Consider the following 15,355-nt stretch of genomic DNA (forward strand, 5'->3'; position numbering starts at 1 on the left):
AGTGAAATAAAAACATCGATCGAACTAAGTGAAATTCATTCAAACATATTAATGAAATGACTCTTACAAACACTAGTGAAATAAAAACATCGATCGAACTCAGTGAAATTCATTCATACATATTAATGAAATGACTCTTACAAACACTAGTGAAATAAAAACATCGATCGAACTAAGTGAAATTCATTAATACGTGTTACTGAAATGACTCTTACAAACACTAGTGAAATAAAAACATCGATCGAACTAAGTGAAATTCATTCATACATATTAATGAAATGACTCTTACAAACACTAGTGAAATAAAAACATCGATCGAACTAAGTGAAATTCATTCATACATATTAATGAAATGACTCTTACAAACACTAGTGAAATAAAAACATCGATCGAACTTAGTGAAATTCATTCATACATATTAATGAAATGACTCTTACAAACACTAGTGAAATAAAAACATAGATCGAACTCAGTGAAATTCATTCATACATATTAATGAAATTACTCTTACAAACACTTGTGAAATAAAAACATTGATCGAACTTAGTGAAATTCATTCATACATATTAATGAAATGACTCTTACAAACACTAGTGAAATAAAAACATCGATCGAACTTAGTGAAATTCATTCATATGTGTTACTGAAAAGACTCTTACAAACACTAGTGAAACCATACATATGTATTACTGTAATCTTTTACAAACACTAGTGAAATGTATGCATATGCATGCTAAAAAGCCTCTTATAAACACTGGTGCACTAATGAGGCAACATATTTCAGGTGTAGTTGATGAAAGATTTCAGTGTAGTTGATGAAAGATTTCAGGTATAGTTTATGAAAGATTTCAGTGTAGTTGATGAAAGATTTCAGTGTAGTTGATGAAAGATTTCAGGTACAGTTTATGAAAGATTTCAGTGTAGTTGATGAAAGTCTACCACCTGCCCACTGGATCCCATCCCCACCCATCTCCTCCAGGCCATCTCTCCAACGGTTGTGCCTGCTCTGACCCACATCATCAACTCTTCGCTCACCACTGGGACATTTCCCACAGCTTTCAAAGAGGCCCGCATCACACCGCTTCTAAAGAAACCCACCCTGGACCCTACACTGCTAGAAAACTACAGGCCTGTCTCCCTTCTTCCCTTCATCGCCAAAGCCCTGGAGCGAGTTGTGTTCAATCAGCTCTCCTCCTTTCTCATGCAAAACAACCTCCTGGACAGCAATCAGTCTGGGTTCAAGACCGGTCATTCCACAGAGACTGCACTGCTCTCAGTCATCGAAGCCCTGAGACTGGCAAAAGCATCATCCATGTCTTCTGTGCTCATCCTACTGGATCTGTCTGCTGCCTTTGACACTGTCAATCATCACATCCTCCTGGCTTCTCTCAGTGCTATGGGTGTCTCTGGAATGGCGTTGCAATGGTTTGAGTCCTACCTCTCGGGTAGGTCATTCAGAGTATCCTGGAGAGATGAGGTCTCTGCGTCCCAACAGCTCAACACGGGGGTGCCACAGGGCTCAGTGCTTGGACCGCTACTCTTCTCCATTTACATGACATCCCTCGGCTCGGTCATTCAGAAGCATGGCTTCTCCTATCACTGCTATGCGGACGACACACAACTCTACTTGTCATTTCAACCGGACGATCCGACGGTCGCTGCTCACATCGCGGCATGCCTTAGTGACATCTCGCTTTGGATGAAGGATCATCACCTGCAGCTAAACCTTGCAAAAACGGAACTGCTTGTGATCCCGGGCAACCCAAAGATTCACCACAACCTTGCCATTCAACTAGGCTCATCAACGATTACACCGTCCAGCACAGCCAGAAACCTGGGAGTGGTAATCGATGATCGGCTTAACCTCACAAGTCATGTTGTCAGCACCACCCGGTCCTGTAGATTCATCCTCTACAACATTAGGAAAATTAGACCATTCCTATCGGAGCACTCTACGCAAGTCCTAGTCCAGGCTCTTGTCCTGTCCAAACTGGATTATTGCAATGCGCTTCTGGCTGGACTTCCTGCTTGCACAATCAAACCTCTCCAGATGATCCAGAATGCGGCGGCAAGAGTGGTCTTCAATGAACCGAAGAGAGCGCATGTAACTCCGCTCTTCATCAGGTTACACTGGCTCCCTGTTGCCGCCCGCATAAAGTTCAAGGCTGTGCTCCTGGCCTACAAGACCAACACCGGATCTGCACCATCGTATCTCCACTCGCTAATGCAGATCTATGTTCCTGCCAGATCACTGCGGTCTGCAAAGGAACAACGACTAGTGGTACCATCCCAAAAAGGAAAAAAGTCACTCTCCCGTACCTTCTCTGGATCTGTTCCACATTGGTGGAATGATCTACCAGCTGCTACAAGATCAGCAGACTCGGTTGCCATCTTTAAAAAACACCTAAAAACGCATCTCTTCCGTCAACAAGTTGCTGATTGAGTTTTTCCTAATTCTCTTCCCTTTCCTTCTTAAAAAAAAAATAAAAATAAAAAAAACATTACTAACCTCACTATTCTTAGCTTTTATACTGTGCTAGGCTTTAATGGACTAGTTTGATGCACTTATGTATTTTCGTTGCCTATGTTGTTATAATTGCTTCCAATGTTTCCTCATCTGTAAGTCGCTTTGGATAAAAGCGTCTGCTAAATGACTAAATGTAAATGTAAATGTAAAGATTTCAGTGTAGTTGATGAAAGATTTCAGTGTAGTTGATGAAAGATTTCAGTGTAGTTGATGAAAGATTTCAGTGTAGTTGATGAAAGATTTCAGGTATAGTTGATGAAAGATTTCAGTGTAGTTGATGAAAGATTTCAGTGTAGTTGATGAAAGATTTCAGTGTAGTTGATGAGAGCATATTTCACTGGAAAAGGAAGCTGCATCCGCACTTCCGTTTAGTTTGGCACGCGTTGATGATGTGCAGATATGTCAGCGAACAGGAACCTGTCAGAAGCAATTAATTTACTGAGCAATATTTTACAATCGCCCGCGCTACATTCGGTTTTTCCTTATACAGTCTCTTTGTCAATGCAATTTTTTTCTATGTCTAAAAATATATTTTGGCTGGCAGGTTATGCTATAAAACTGTCCCAAAAAGCTGAAGCGTGCGGTTCCGTAATTTTTGGCGTCTGCAATTAAAATAGGAATTACACATTCGAAGGAAGCATTACTTTTACCAGGGATTAAAGAGTGTGTCATTTCAAAATGACGCCACGGCGATGTTTTTTGGTTTTGCAAGTGTTTGCGTTATTTTCATTCACGAGTAACAATGAAGATGATATTACAGCTTTTCTAAGAAGTGCACTTCAGTGTTTAGAGGACATTCAAACAGCGAATGGTGCTACGAATATGTTAAGCCTTCATATAGACACAGACAACGTCTCGGAGTGCAGCCAGTGACATTTACCAGAATGTCGAATCTTGCTCTAAACAGAGCTGTAAGAACAATTTTGGAACGCACCCCTAATGCAGGTGAACGATATGTCCATGGGAGCCTCAGAGCACGTAATATTCGTGTTCAACGTTGGCGCGTCAGACAGAGCCTTCATGAAGTCGATCCCATAGGACGAGCATTTAGACGGCGCCACGCAATTCGACGAAGGGTTTACAATGTTCAAGCTCCAAATCAATTATGGTATGGTTTCGTTTACGTATATAGTCATATTGAAAAATTGCACCTTACATAACTTATTTTTTTTTAAATCAGACATTAAGTATAACCCAAGACATGTTTGCAAAATGCAGTGACTTTAAATACAAGTTTGAATCCAGTTGCTTTATTCGTCATGCTCTGCATAGTCCATACAATAAAGATGCTGGGACACTGTCGTAATTCTACAACAATTAAGCATAGTTTTACTACAAATAAAACGAACAAAACATGGTAACCAAATATTATTTAGGTTTTTTGCAGTAAGTTTTACCGTGGTATACAATGAATGTATTTAATAATTAATGTAATTGTAATATAAATACTCTAAGACAAAACATGGTTGGTTGTAAAATTGTATTACGTTACGTACTAGCTGTTTAAATTCATTATGTACATCAAAAACGAATCAGACAAATTCTAATTAAAGGCGCTGTTGTATTTATATTTTATGCACTTTATCAAATTTCAAGGGGTGATCAGTGCCCTTGAACAATCACACTTATGTGAACTATGAAGAACTTTAAGTGTTACAGTACATTTTAGGCTATCTGGGTTTAACTTTTTGCAAGAATTTATTTATAATTTGTCACATTTGGCTGATTTGGAGTCACTGTCATCTTGTTGCATGGGAAATAAGAGGTTTTTAATATATATCAAAATATTAATTTTTTGAGTTAACTACCCAGTAAGTTTAGACCTACAAATGTGATTTTTATAATACTAAAAAAACCTGATATTAAATTATGAAGCACCAATGTTGTGTTTATGTACTGTCAACAGGCATATTGATGGAAACCATAAGCTTGTGAGGTGGAGAATGGTGTTCCATGGCTGTGTTGATGGCTACAGTCGAACAATAATCTATCTTGACTGCCTTGACAACAACATAGCTACCAGTGTTCTGTCTTTGTTTCGTGATGGCGTGCAACATTTTGGATTACCATCTAGAGTACGTTGCGACCATGGAATGGAGAATATTGAAGTTGGACGCTATATGCTGGAAAGACAAGGTCTGAATAGAGGCAGCATCATAACCGGTCGTAGTGTTCATAATCAGCGCATTGAAAGACTATGGGCAGAACTAAACAGAGTCGTCATATATCATTTCAGTAACTTATTCACATTCATGGAGGATCAGGGGATTCTAGATTCTCTTAATGAGCTTCACATGTTCTGCTTGCATTTTGTGTACCTACCGCGAGTACAGCGAGGAGCTGCAGAATTTAGGGCTCAATGGAATTACCATGGCCTTTCTACACAAGGAGGACAAACACCCCTTCAGCTATGGCAAAGTGGTGTAATACACTATGCAGGAACAGGGAGCACTGCAACAGTTGGTGTTTTTGAGTTACCATATGACAATGAAGCTGAAGAACATGGCTCTCAAATACAGTTGCAGACCTCAAACAATGTGGTGATTCCACATAATGATGTTATCATCAATGAAACAATTTACAGTGCACTTGAGGAAATGTTTGACCCACTATCTGAGGATGGTAACAATGGTATAGATTTGTTTCTAAGTGTGTGTAATTTCCTTCAAATACAAATGTCCAGACAATGACTCTTTCATGGTTGCGTTTAAAAAAAAGTCAGAAGACATGATAGCCATTCAATTTTCAACTTTATTGTTATAAAACCTCAGTTACACTTACCCTTAAATCAGTAGCTATAGGCAAGCTTCTCAAACATTACTCTGAACATTTAAGTTTGTATAAGAAATGACATGTTATCTAAGATATTGCAATATCTTTAACTGTTCGTGCTAACTGTTGCACTTATGTCATTTTCATTCATCATATAATTTGCATATGTTTTTTTACATCGAAGATTGTGCTTACATTATAGCCTATCAAAACTTTTGAGTTAAAGATACCTAAAGCATTAACTAATGCTAATGTAAAAAATGCATTTGTAAACAACATCCTGTACTCCACAGAAGAAATTAGTTATACAGATTTAGAACGATGTGAGGCTGGGTAAACAACAACTTTTGTGTGTATTTCTTCAAATACACTATATTATTCAGCAGGGTGCCTATTCCATGCCAAAACCATATGTGTTGGCAAAGGCAAAGTTCATGGAACTTTTAAATTCATTGTATGTTTTGTGCAAAGGCAATTTGAGACAATTAATGCAGGTGTTTGCCATAGGAAACCTTGAAACCACTGCAGACTGAGATCTCTCTATGTGCAGGAATTCAATTGTAGGCTGTGGAGTGAAGCCCATTGGTGGTATACAAGTAGCACCAGTTGCGAAAGCCAAAATCTTCTCCAATTTGGCTGGTCCATCCTCATCTGTAAGAGCAATAAAAGTAAATATCTTCTGTAACAAAAGTATAAGATCAGTATGTATATAAGCAACCGTTAAAGTGTCCAACAAATGAATGTTTCAATATATGGCCACATTGAAGCAGTTTTGGAAAAGATGGAACTAAGCATTTAACCCCGTAATCTCTTTCTCATGCCCAATTGTTCAATTGTTTATTATCGCAAAATGAACCCTTTCTGAGAGAAAGAGGTCATAATGACCATAATAGTGGATTTATTTTGAGATAACAATCAGCTGAATGTACATTATCCGATACTTTTTACACATTGCTTTGGAATACTTGTAAAGAAATATTTAAACAAAATTGCCTTTCCAATAATTTACTCATAAGTGAAATTGCAGTATAATAGATGGATAATTTAGAGCCAGTTGGTTGTCACTTTTTGCTGCAATCAAAGACCAACTCAGAAGGGGTATGAATAACGTGAGTAAATATTCTATGTTACTTCTCACAGAAAAACTTTTAAATGTCAAAAATTCACTTTTTTACAATGATCAATACAAATACACTGGTAGCATTACATATGGCAACTAAAGATCAAATGAGCATGCCTGATGTGCAAAGCTCACTTCTAGAACTGACGTACGTTGCGTCCAAATTTGCATACTGCCGACCTAAATATTATTTGAAATAGAATAAGTACATCACAAATCACAGTATGCTGAAATGAGTATTCTCAAAGTACCAAGATGGTATACTGTGTGAAAATTCAGAGTGTGGAACGTGGACTCTCAAACGGCTGATATTACCCACAATGCACCGTAAGAGGGAGGAGTTAAGTGACGTAGAGACAAATAACTATGAGATATTCAGGAGAATTTATAAATGTAAGTATATTGTAAATATTACATAAGAAATAATGAATGAATGAATGAATTCTTAAATTTAATGAAAAGAAAATCACAGAGTCGTCTAGGTCTCTAGGAAACAATGACCTCTTGCATTAGCATGTCCTAGTGCATGCAGATTGTTTTGCTACACACTAAATTCTATACTTAAAAACAAGTTTTGTGCAAAGTAGAAGTAGGCAAATTGGGAACCAGCGCTAGACTATAATTTTGGTGAACTGTAACCCACCTTCTATGTCCTGAAGATAATCTCGCCAAAAGGGAACAACTACCTCTTCTTGTACCCTGTTGTTGCTTCCTTTTTGTGACAGACGAAACTCAAAAAGCTCTTCAATTATGTCTGCAGAGAGAGGAGTCAGTTGATGACACAGAATGGGTAAAAAGCTGGCAGGGTGACGCTGAATTGCATCCAAAACTCCCAGTGTCTTCATTCCATCTCTGAATCTAGAATGGGAATGCAGACAGAGAAAAAAGTCACTATGCTAATAATCTAATAATTAAACACTCAATTATAGTGTTAATTATAAAACTAATAGCTCTGGTGCTTGATGCCTCAATTTTATTTACAATCAGTGCAATGCCCACCTTTTCCTTGTTATGTGATTTTTAAAAAGATGATCAAAATATCACCTTGTATAATTATTATGCAATTACTATTGTGAAGACTGATTCCCCTTTTTTCAGTCTCTCTCTAAAGTCTTGATCAATCTATACTGATACAGATTGATCAATACCATACCGCGGGTATGATCCGGCCTTCTGCACGTACAACGTTATTTCCCCGGTCGTACACGGCTACAACAGTTATGCGCGAGAAAAGTGCACTAGTCCACTAGGGGTCAATACACACACAGAAAGTGTGCTATGTGCCGTTGTGGAAGAACGATATAAAACCAACAAGCTGAAACCAGGAACGGTTAGCTAAGAAGTATATTCTTCTCCATACTGTTTGGATGTTGTTCTTTGTTGTCTTGCTGTTTGCTCGGATTGTTTGCAATGGCGAATTACTTCCTCAATCATTAATTAGCAGTGGGTTGGCAAATGACGTGACTCAGCACTGCTCTCTGACAGTCTGACGTCTGCGCTTAATCTGTGATGAGTATGCGGATGTACGCGAGACGGACATGGACAGTAAAGTATACCTGCGGCTTTAATGGGATTCTTCACCTAAAAATGAACATTCTGACATCATTAAATCACCTTCAAGTTGTTACAAATCTGAATAAATTTCTTTGTTCTGATGAACACAGAGAAAGATATTTGGAAGAATGCCTAAAGCCAGACAGATTTTGCCCACCATTGACTACCATAGAAGGATAAATTACTTGTTTTGATTCATTTTGAAAAATCTCTGCGTTCATCAGAACAAAGAAATTTGTACAGATTTGGAACAACTCGAAGGTGATTCAATGAAGACAGAAGTTTCCTTTTTGGTTGAAGTATCCCTTTAAGGCCAACCATATTATGTTAAATATAATTATCAAATTAAAATATATAAAAGCGTATTGTGTAAACCTGTGCACACCAGAAATTCCATGTTATTTAGGCTGTACTCATAGGTTGCTCTCAATCGGGCCTGAGTGCGATTGACTTAATTTGACTTTATTTAAATCATCCTTGCATAAGTTTTTATTATCCGCGAAACGAGTGAAACGCATGTGCTAGTGCGTTACAGACATACTTGAGGTGTCACAAGTCAAATATGTGAAATAATGTGTATTTCAAGCAAGAATGAAGAATGCAGTCAAGAAATAAAAGATGATGCTTCAAATTTAACAGTTAACATGGTACCTTTCAAATGCTCCATGCACCCTGTGGACAACCTGAAACATCAGGATGTCATCCACAAGAAGGTTGCGGTCTTCAATACTTTTCATAGGCCTAAGACATCCAGCGGTGGACAAATAGTCCATCAATGGCTCTGTAGACTCTAACAGCTCCTTCAAATTTGTGGCTTCTTGAATCTAAATATATTTAGTGTACAATATTTTAATTGTAATAGTTGTGCTCAAAAGTTTGAACACCCTAGATAATCAAATCACTTAAAGTTCTGACAAAGCTTAACATACCTTTTTGACCTTTTCATATAAATCCGAGTCTGCAAGGTCACTCAGTGTGGGTTTTGCCGACTCTGGGCCATCAACTAAACAGGAGAATAGCGTGCGTGACAGAAATCCTGGACCTGGACCGCCATGGACTAAACTTACAGCAATTGCCCGTCCCGCAATAAAATATCGGTTCTCTCTTAAAGCTGAATAAAAAACAAGCCAACAAAGAAATTCATCGATTTTAGAAAAAATTCATAGAAATTCATCCCATTCAAAGTAAATCCAGAAAAACTCCTGTTAAGCAGGTGGCAGAGATCACAGTATATCTGAGAGACAAATATTACACAACACTACATTTTGAAATATTTATTCTATAAATATTTAAAGAAAATAAGAACTATCGAGAGCAAGATTCTGCGATTCGTTTTGGCCTTCAAACATTGAACTCTCTTTTAAGGCTTCCATAAGGAGCCTTAAAAACTCCCTGCGCGGTCCCCCTAAGTCAACTGCTTCTTCATGCTTCCCTGTGTCATCTGAGAACTTGACTGATATTGTGTAGGAAGGGTTGTAGTTGATCCTGGTAAAACCTCGAACAGCTCCGTCAAGAACAGTTGAGCGATTAATGTTAAACCTACATTGGGAATGGTGGTTCATTTTTGAGGCCAGGTCCAAAATAATATTCTTAATAGGAACTTCCACGCTTCTATCAGCACTATTAAAAAGAAGAAAAACAAAACAAATGGTAACAATAAATGTTTAACCCCAACACAAAAATACACTTTAAATTGACCAGGTATAGAAAACTGCAATGAAATGCCTTGAATACACGGTGTTGAATATATTAACATGATGTGTAAGATATCTTGTGGCATGAATTTATAAATACTGTTGTGAAACGATCGTAACTGTGAAATTCTCAGTGCATTATATCAAATGTTTACATCACTACAACCCCATAATATCACAGTCAACTATTTGATACTTTCATATACATACTGATGTGTTTTGATGCTGGCAAGTATTGCCTGGTTAAGCTCTTCATCATCAGATGAAAAGTCTGACAAGGAGGTCATGACTGACAGGTAAGTGCTGTAATTATCATTCCTGGTGGTTCCAGTGGATCTTGTAGTTGCAAATGAAGTGGAAAGCATTGATGAACTTGAAAAGGAAGTAGAAGGTGACTCTGATTGTGCAAAAACAGGTTCGGTAGCAGGCTCAGTGAAAGATGGGGAAGCCAATTCAGTGGTCATTTGGTGTGTTACTGGAGGTGTTATGTCAATAACGGACTCAGCACTGTCATCCTTCTCATCTTCATCACAAGATTCAAACTGTCAAACACAAAGTAGATTAAGCATACCTAAACAGTACTGCATTTACAGTAACTAGAAACATTTTGAAAACTTTTCATACCTCGATTTCTTTTGATGGCCTAAGGTACAAAGTCTTCGATTTGAACACTTTGTGGATGAGTTCTCCATTTAGCTTCTGGCCGTCACAAACCTTTGGGGCAACTAATCTGTTACCGCACGCCATCAAGAAATCTAACCTACAAATAATCATACAAATCTGAATTTAAAAAAATCTGCAATCTAAAACGAAACTGTAATAAACAGTATATGATTTCAGAAGATATTCAGCTGATAAAAAAATTATAGTGGCAAATCACTTGATTCATGTTAAATCATAATCGATTCTTGGAAATTATTTAGGCACTACACAGGCTAACCAAAATGTTTTACAGAAACATCACAGAGTTACACCGTGTCTACACCAGACGTCACGTGACACAACACAAGGCATGTTCTAATGGGTTTTTCATGTTGCATCGCATCCAGTGTCAAGAAAATTTTTAATTATAATGGGTTCTAAAGTTCTATTGTCATGTCACATTGCATCGCGCCGCATCTGGTGTAGACACGGTGTCAATACCCATTGTAACAGTATATCTTATTGTCATATAGATTTTTTTGTAAATTATTGTCAATGTTGTATGTTTTCATTTAAGATAGAAGTGTGTAAGAGCTCTGAAAATACTACAATCATAATACCTCACATCTGATGGCAAGCGATCCTTGAAAACCTCCTGTAATTTTGACATAGTGGTGTTGTAGTCCCAATCCTTTTGAAATTCAAAAGCATTCAGGACATGTCCTTTCTGGTACAACATCCTCTTTGTGGACTGTTTGCAGGTGTTGTTCCATGTTGGTGAGGGCAACAAAATTACATCCTTGTTAAAAGACTGATAAACATGGTTTCTGGGCCTGTAAAAAATAAGCAGCAATGCATTATTCCTAAATCTATTAGCACTGTCACTCAATGGAGACGAGACACAACGCAGCGCTGCGTTTCTCGTCCGGTGTGCCACCCTCTGGGCCCTACCAAAGATATTAATACTAATTAGATGCGCCACTGCCATTTCAATGAATGGGGAGTAAAGCAACGCTCAATATTGCCGCGGTGTCCCATTATTGACTGACTATTTACAGGGGCGGAACTCTCGTGAGGCGCTTGCCAGCCTGCAGCCAGGTGTACTTGCAGTAACTTAGATGAAGCGAAAGAAATTGTTATGTTTAGCGCAATTAAAGCTTAGCAAACACAAAGTACAGTTCATGTCAGGTTTAAACATTAATGAGACACATGCGGTTTAATTGTGATTTTTGCCAGCGATTTAAAAAGATCTGCTTTTCCCCATTCAAGTAACGTGAGATAGGACTGTGGACTTGCTATAACTGCAGTGCCCATTGGCGTTTCAAACATGGCGGCCGTGCAGTCGCCGAATCTAACCGATTGATACAATCCCTTTTGAATTAAATTCAGCGATTCTAAAGGAACTAATCCTTAGGATAATTTTTTTCCTTTTTTGAAATTGTTACCCGCGCGTTTTATTCGCCAAATGTCTGACGGTGATTACAACGGAGCAATTGATCTAACTTAACTCGTCAACGTTAACCAACCAGCTCCAAAAAGGTTACACATATCAGAAGAAATCTGATTTTGATACGTTAAAACTGTTAAATTACAACATTACCAACATCATTACATTTGGTATAGGCTACATTAGAAATTTCTTAAATACAAATCACATTTACTGATTATGCCAGAAGCACCTACCTCTTTTTCATTTTTGTTGTTCGCCAGGCTCCAAAACGGTGGCGTGTTTCATAGCGCGGTCCTTGGGCTGGACGAAAGACACTATGTAGTTCCCCTTCCACGGTGTTGTTTGAGGGCACACTGACGTTAGAAGTTTGTTGTGAATTTAAAGTCGAAGCTAGAGAAGGTAGCGCGGGCGATTGTAAAATATTGCTCAGTAAATTAATTGCTTCTGACAGGTTCCTGTTCGCTGACATATCTGCACATCATCAACGCGTGCCAAACTAAACGGAAGTGCGGATGCAGCTTCCTTTTCCAGTGAAATATGCTCTCATCAACTACACTGAAATCTTTCATCAACTACACTGAAATCTTTCATAAACTATACCTGAAATCTTTCATCAACTACACTGAAATCTTTCATCAACTACACTGAAATCTTTCATCAACTACAATGAAATCTTTCATCAACTATACCTGAAATCTTTCATCAACTACACTGAAATCTTTCATCAACTACACTGAAATCTTTCATCAACTACACTGAAATCTTTCATCAACTATACCTGAAATCTTTCATCAACTACACTGAAATCTTTCATCAACTACACTGAAATCTTTCATCAACTACACTGAAATCTTTCATCAACTACACTGAAATCTTTCATCAACTACACCTGAAATATGTTGCCTCATTAGTGCACCAGTGTTTATAAGAGGCTTTTTAGCATGCATATGCATACATTTCACTAGTGTTTGTAAAAGATTACAGTAATACATATGTATGGTTTCACTAGTGTTTGTAAGAGTCATTTCATTAATATGTATGAATGAATTTCACTGAGTTCGATCGATGTTTTTATTTCACTAGTGTTTGTAAGAGTCATTTCATTAATATGTATGAATGAATTTCACTGAGTTCGATCGATGTTTTTATTTCACTAGTGTTTGTAAGAGTCATTTCATTAATATGTATGAATGAATTTCACTGAGTTTGATCGATGTTTTTATTTCACTAGTGTTTGTAAGAGTCATTTCATTAATATGTATGAATGAATTTCACTGAGTTCGATCGATGTTTTTATTTCACTAGTGTTTGTAAGAGTCATTTCATTAATATGTATGAATGAATTTCACTGAGTTCGATCGATGTTTTTATTTCACTAGTGTTTGTAAGAGTCATTTCATTAATATGTATGAATGAATTTCACTGAGTTCGATCGATGTTTTTATTTCACTAGTGTTTGTAAGAGTCATTTCATTAATATGTATGAATGAATTTCACTGAGTTCGATCGATGTTTTTATTTCACTAGTGTTTGTAAGAGTCATTTCATTAATATGTATGAATGAATTTCACTGAGTTCGATCGATGTTTTTATTTCACTAGTGTTTGTAAGAGTCATTTCATTAATATGTATGAATGAATTTCACTGAGTTCGATCGATGTTTTTATTTCACTAGTGTTTGTAAGAGTCATTTCATTAATATGTATGAATGAATTTCACTTAGTTCGATCGATGTTTTTATTTCACTAGTGTTTGTAAGAGTCATTTCATTAATATGTATGAATGAATTTCACTTAGTTCGATCGATGTTTTTATTTCACTAGTGTTTGTAAGAGTCATTTCATTAATATGTATGAATGAATTTCACTAAGTTCGATCGATGTTTTTATTTCACTAGTGTTTGTAAGAGTCATTTCATTAATATGTATGAATGAATTTCACTGAGTTCGATCGATGTTTTTATTTCACTAGTGTTTGTAAGAGTCATTTCATTAATATGTATGAATGAATTTCACTGAGTTCGATCGATGTTTTTATTTCACTAGTGTTTGTAAGAGTCATTTCATTAATATGTATGAATGAATTTCACTGAGTTCGATCGATGTTTTTATTTCACTAGTGTTTGTAAGAGTCATTTCATTAATATGTATGAATGAATTTCACTGAGTTCGATCGATGTTTTTATTTCACTAGTGTTTGTAAGAGTCATTTCATTAATATGTATGAATGAATTTCACTGAGTTCGATCGATGTTTTTATTTCACTAGTGTTTGTAAGAGTCATTTCATTAATATGTATGAATGAATTTCACTGAGTTCGATCGATGTTTTTATTTCACTAGTGTTTGTAAGAGTCATTTCATTAATATGTATGAATGAATTTCACTTAGTTCGATCGATGTTTTTATTTCACTAGTGTTTGTAAGAGTCATTTCATTAATATGTATGAATGAATTTCACTAAGTTCGATCGATGTTTTTATTTCACTAGTGTTTGTAAGAGTCATTTCATTAATATGTATGAATGAATTTCACTTAGTTCGATCGATGTTTTTATTTCACTAGTGTTTGTAAGAGTCATTTCATTAATATGTATGAATGAATTTCACTAAGTTCGATCGATGTTTTTATTTCACTAGTGTTTGTAAGAGTCATTTCATTAATATGTATGAATGAATTTCACTGAGTTCGATCGATGTTTTTATTTCACTAGTGTTTGTAAGAGTCATTTCATTAATATGTATGAATGAATTTCACTGAGTTCGATCGATGTTTTTATTTCACTAGTGTTTGTAAGAGTCATTTCAATAATTATGGCCTAAACGGCCCCTCATAGTGAACCGCCCCGAGCAAACCGTTCCAACCCGAACCGTTCACGTGAGCTGTTCCCAGCGAGCGGTGACTCTGTCCAGTGATATGCCTTGAGTTTTCACTGTTTACTTTTTCTTGTTTATTTCTTCAATTAATTTCTTTATTTCTTTAATTTTCTTGTTTATTCCTTTACTTCATTTCCTTTAATTTCCATGAAGACTGTTTTTGAATTTGTATTTTTATTTTGAATTTACTTATCGTATTGTTGAATTTGTTTATTTACAATGGTCTGCTCTGTGTGATTTGTGTCCTTGGGACCAAGGAGTTTGTTCCCTCCCAGAGCTGTACCACAATTCCTTTTATATTATTTTTGTTTTGCATAAAACGGCTCTTTAACGTTTGTTTTCTTCTGTTTGCTGGCAGGGCCTGGGCACCCGGGGGCAGACGAGTGACCAATTAGGTGGTAGCATCTTCACTGTTTGTCGTGGTCTTTTCTGACCTGAGTGGTTGAGTGTGTGTGCGGTGCTAGCGTGAGTGTGCACTGGATAGAGTAATTCCCCTAAAGGTGAATTCTTGAGACTGCCCCTTGGGTACGCCCGGGCTTCTGCTGCAGCCACATTGATATCCAGCAAACTGAACCGAGTGATTGCTGGTCAACACTTTTTATATTATAAATGATTGTTTAATTATTAATAAAATATATATTTTCCCATTTCCTATGTCTCTGACTCCAACTGTGATTAGGATCTGTGTGTGCCTTAAGTTTAGAGGTTGTTAAATTCTTGGG

Source organism: Barbatula barbatula, assembly GCF_947034865.1.
Source record: "Barbatula barbatula genome assembly, chromosome: 13".
NCBI classification, from domain to species: Eukaryota; Metazoa; Chordata; class Actinopteri; order Cypriniformes; family Nemacheilidae; genus Barbatula; species Barbatula barbatula.